The following is a 5826-nucleotide window of genomic DNA, read 5'->3' on the forward strand; positions in this document are numbered from 1 at the left end:
GAGAGAGTATGAGCCTAGGCTGTCCCAAAACCAGACAGAGAGAGTATGAGCCTAGGCTGTCCCAAAACCAGACAGAGAGAGTATGAGCCTAGGCTATCCCAAAACCAGACAGAGTATACAAGAAGAAAACTACAGGCAGTCTTCCTCATGAACTTAAACATGAAAAGCATTAACTATTATTAAATAATATTATTAATTATTAGTAAGATGAAGTCGGCAGTGTGCAATAGGGATTATATACTCTAGGCATTAGGAATTTATCACAGGAATGGAAAGCTGGTCAACAGTACACAATTATCCCAGATAACATGACCTGGCACGGGCTGGAGAACCAAAAAAATCTCACATCATGATACCAGTTGAAGCAGAAACACTTATTCATGGATGAAATTCTCCAGAAACGAACAAGAGAGGAGAATTTCCTCAGCTTGGTGAAAAGCATCTGTGAGACACTGGTAACTGTGGCTCTGCTTCATGCGCTTATAAATGCATGTTCTCTGAGACTAGGACTGAGGGGAGTGTGTCAGAAGTTGCTTCTCGTCTTCCATATGACACTAGAGGTCCAACTCACTACAATAAGACGAAGAAAAACCAACAAACAAACACACAGGGTAAAAAGAAACGGTCTATATTCACAGATATAATTAGAAAACTATACACGTAAAAAAAAAAGGCTACATAAAAACTCTTAGAGCCATTTTGACAACCTTCAACCTACATTTGCCCTGCCAACGAGATGTACGGTGGGGGATGGGGGGAGGTGGCACAGAAATTGTGGGAGTGGCTAATCATGACTGACCCATGACATGAAAGGAAACCCACCCCTGGCACTGCCTGCAAGTCCAGGAACAAGAGTCTAGATGGCCCAGAGAGCCATGAGAGACCCAAACATGAATAGCCAAGAAAAAAAGTAGTCAATAAAATGAGTCCTGATGATGCTCTGTCATACTCATGGATTGGTGCCTAGCCCAACTGTCATTAGAGAGGCTTCATCCAGCAACTGATGGAAACAGATGCAGAGACACACAGCCAAACATTAAGCAGAGCCTGGGGAATCCTGCGGAAGAGAGGGAGGAAGGAATGTAGGAGCCAGAAGGGTCAAGAACGCCATAAGAAAACCCAAAGAATCAAATAACCTCATAGAGACTCGACCGCCAATCAGGGAGCCTGCATGGGACCGACCCAGGCCCTCTGCACGTAGGTACCAACTGTGTAGCTTGGTCTTCCTGTGGGACTCCTAACAGTGGGAACAGGGACTGTCTCTGAATCTGTGGCCTGACCTTGGGACCCTTCCCTCCTTCTGGGTTGTCTCGTCTACCCTTAACAGGGGAGGAGGTGCCCAGTCTTACTGCAATTTGACTTACCATGGCTTGTTGATATCCACGGGAGGCCCTTTTCTGAAGAGACAGAGGAGTGGATTCGGGGAGAGGAGGTGGGGAGAGGGACTGGGAGGAGGAATGGAAGAAGAAGAAACTGTAATCAGAATGTATAATTAATTAATTAAAATAAATAAATACAAAAAAAGTCTTCTTAGAGAAAATAAGTGAGATAATCAAACAAGTACCGTTACCAGTCAATCCCACTGCTATATGCCAGCAACGAATGTGTGGGAGCAGATTAGAAACACGTAGTTATTTACAATTGCTATATAAGCAACGGAATCCTTACGTGATAACTTGACAAAACGTGTCCAGGACACGACATGATAAAGGTGGATTCTTTTATGGGTTTAATATGGACATGGACAAGTCCACATAAAATTCACATGGAAAGGCTCAGGACCTAGAAAAGCAAAGGCAATCTCTAAGTGGGAAGATGTCTGAGCAGGTTCCCTGCTAACACTTACAGACTGTGAGTTGAGACTCTCTGGTTGACAGGAGCAGACGGACAGATTGACAGACCAGAAGCAGACTCACAATTGGACCCACTAATTTTTTTGAGAGTTTAAAGTTAATTTATTTAAAGGTGGGTTTTTTGGTTTTTTTTAACAACAACAACAAAAAATAAGAAGCCCTTTTTGAAATCTCATAGACGGTATCAAAATTAACTCATAACAAGGCATGGGCATAATATAAATAGGAAATAGGAAAAATCCAAAATTTAAAACTGGTCAGTTTTTAAGACTTGACACTGGAACTAATTGGACTGCCTCAAAGTAAAACCTTTTGCTAATGAAACATCACATTAAACTAATTATAGACAAGCTACAACGCAGGCTAAAAATCTCTGCAAACGTGGTTCCTGGTTCCTGGCAAGGACTTTTGCGTTTAAAATAAAGAATTCTCAAGCCTTAACTGTAAAAATAGTAATAATCTAATTAAGAAATACTTGAAAGATAGTCACTTTCCATAAGTGTGCTGTTTAGAAATACATACACACACACACACAATGCCCACACATCCACCCCCACACTCCCACACCCACACACACTCCCACACCCACCCACCCACACACCCCCCACCCCGACACTCCCACACACCCACACCCCACCCCACACACCCACACCCACACACCCCACTCCACACATACACATACAAACACAAGCTCATCATCTTTATCCAAGGGAAGATGAAACTTGGAAGCACACTGAGACATCACCTATTAAACCTGGAAGGAAGTGATAATGCCAAGTGTCCCAAGTGTGGACAGGATGCAGAGCAACTGCACTGCAGCCCCCGCCACCCACAGCCCCCGCCACCCACAGCCCCCGCCGCCCGCAGCCCCCACCGCCCGCAGCCCCCGAGGCCCTCAGCCCCTGCTGCCCACAGCCCCTGCTGCGGGGACATAAGGTGACGAATGCACAGCCGGCTATGGCACCACCCAGCACTTGCTTCCCTCAATGTTTATCTCAGAGAAATAAGAAGTCATATCCACACAAAAATACGCAACAGTACACAGCTATTTCTTTGTAATCATTAAAAATGGAACTTAAAACATAAAGGGTTGAAGATGCACGGCGCATCCACGGAGTTGAATTCTGCTCATCAAGAAGAAAGAACCCACAGTGGGTACATAGAGCAACTCGGGCAGATCTCCGGGGACCTAAGCTGAGTGGGGGTGGGGGTGGGGAGGACCCCACCAAAAGGTCACATTTATATAACAGTCTTGAAATGACAAAACTGCTCAATGGAGATGTGACTCGCTGAGGTTACTACAGCCTATGGCTGTGGCAGGGATGTTCCGCGTCTACACTCCGGACCGTCTACACTCCGGTCCGTCTACACTCCGGTCCGTCTACACTCCGGTCCGTCTACACTCCGGTCCGTCTACGCTCCGGTCAGTCTACGCTCCAGACCGTCTACACTCTGTACCGTCTACACTCCGGACCTCAGGAGTCTGGCTGTGGTGCTTCTTCCCTGGGATATTTCTTTCTATGATGTTATCAATATGAAAATTTCATAAAGGGCACATGAAATCTCCCCACCATTTCTTACAGGTTTGTATATTTGTATGGACATTACACGAGTATATATTTAAAATAAAAAACAACATTTTTTTTAAAGGGCTCTGGCAGGCAACATAGTTGACAGACAAGGTCTGGTGCCAGATAGTTGACCTTCCAAGTCAGTCGTGGTGGCAGAACATCCACAAGAGCCCCAGATGATCTTCCTCACCCAACTGTGCCCGGTGCATTGCAGAGCCCCGGTGAGCCTGCTGGGAGCATCCTGCATCCCTGCACTCCTCCATCAATACTGAAGCTGGTTTAGACAACTGTTGAGTCCTCAGCATTTAAGGAACTGAACAGCCTGATCCCAGCCTGATCCTCCTGGCCTCCCAATATTTCCCCCAACCCCAGTCAGCTCTGGGACCAGCCTTCGGCGTGTTCTGCTCCCTGAGTACAGGTAAGCTTCTGGTGCTTAGTCATGCCTGAGTCTGTCCAGTGCTGGTGGCCAGTGCAGAAGTTCTCCTGTAATCCTGTCAGCGATTACCCATGGCATCCTCTCTTTCCCCTCAGGCACTTGTCACATAGCAGTTGGAGACCTCAAGAAGCTGCCACTGTGGCTGTTGAGTGGCCATAAAGGACGTCGAAAGGGAGAACTCTATTCTGGAGGGTCAGGAGTCATGGGCTTCTACAAGGGAGGCTGCTCATGGATACAGCTGGGGCCTGAAGCAGGCTCCTCTGCACTGGAGACCACAGCAGTATGACATCATCTCTCTCCCGGCCCGTCCAGAGCCAGAACATTGGATACCCAGCTGCAGCTGCTGTCCCTAGGAAACCTCTGCTCCATCCACATTTGTTTTTGGACACAGAAGCCTATGACTTGGATGGGATTCTCACAGAGATGGGAATCCCCCATCTGTCCAATGGCTCTCCTGTAAGTCTTTCACCTCTTGGACCTCCTCTTGGGGACTCAACTCCTGGTCTCCATCACGAAGCAGCTGCTGCCACTACTTCCTGGCCCTAAGCCTTCATCTTACTTCTCTCCATCATCTCTGGCCCAGCCTCAGGTGAGAGGCCCAGCAAAGGGTCAGGAACAGAAATACCCACACAGAGCATGGTCCTGCAAAAACAGGGGAGTGGTCCTAGCCAAAAGGAGGGCTCCTGTGCCTTCATGGTGGGCTCAGGAAGAAACACAGCTCCCTGGGGTCGGAGCATGGATCAACACTGAGCAGGGTCTGAAGCCGATGGCTAGGCAGAGACAGGCTATGGGGACACTTGGGCTCTGAGTACCCAAAGGGCCCATAGAAAACAGCTGTGCTTCCCACCTGGCAGGCTGTGGGCTCGGCTTCAGGCTCCAGCTGACCTAGTTTGAGTTGATAAATCAGGCCAACAGAAGGAGGGTTCAGGGTTGCAGAGATCCAGCCTAAACCTGTCTCTCCTTTTCTCTGACTTTTGTAACTGTGTAGAGCTGGTGACAAGGCCTAAGCTAGAGACCAGACTGATATGGACTAGGAGCAGAGGAGGTGGTGGTGCAGGGACACACAGCACCTCCAGATCCCAGGGTGCTGGTAAACTAACTCTCTCTCTCTCTCTCTCTCTCTCTCTCTCTCTCTCTCTCTCTCTCTCTCTCTCTCCCCCCCCCAGCCCCCACCTCTCAGCAGCACACAGCAAGCCAGACTCCTTGTAATAACACCACCAGGCTGTATGGAATTGTCAGAGGAACGTGTCGGGAGGTACAGCCCGTCTGAGGGAGTTTTGGGGACACCCCAGAAATGATGGTGACATGGCATAAATATAATTGTGATGAGCTAGGTATTAATTATTTCCTCTTATTCCTGATGAGAAAAATGGCGGCCCAGAGAGAGTTACTGCAAGATAGGCCAGAGCTCAAATGTGGTTTCTGTGGTTCTAGGCACTAGGCTCCCCAAGGCTGTCCATCTTCCTAGGAGTGACATTCTATCAGGGGTTGTGTCAAGATCTGTTTCAAGAGGCCCATGTGACAGTTCTGGAAGCATCATCTTTAACATGGGTCATGTCTGAGTGGCCTAAATGGAGGGCCCTGTGATGATTCAGTGTCAAGACCATGTTTGGCTGGAAACAGTCAAAGGGCAAACCTTACATAAACAGAAAAGCATGCTGAAAGGTGCCTACAAAGCCCTGGGACAGATGTTCTCGGCTGCACTGCTAAGCCATTGCCTCTGTGGGCTCGGGCCCTCCCGTGTGTGTGGATGGCCAGGCCCCAAGACAGCTGAGAACGCTTCTGATACAGCCAGCAATTATGAGCTCCGAGAAAAACGCTAGCAATTGCTTCTCGGAGTCTTCTTGGGATGAGCCATTGGTCAAGAGTGGCTGAGTTCCCAGCAAGTGCGGTTCAGGGGTGTGTGGGCCAAGACACTGCAGAAACCACACCGGACACTCCAAGGGCTGGTCACCACATGGCGCTG

Source organism: Mus pahari, chromosome 2 (genome assembly GCF_900095145.1).
Source record: "Mus pahari chromosome 2, PAHARI_EIJ_v1.1, whole genome shotgun sequence".
Lineage (NCBI taxonomy): Eukaryota > Metazoa > Chordata > Mammalia > Rodentia > Muridae > Mus > Mus pahari.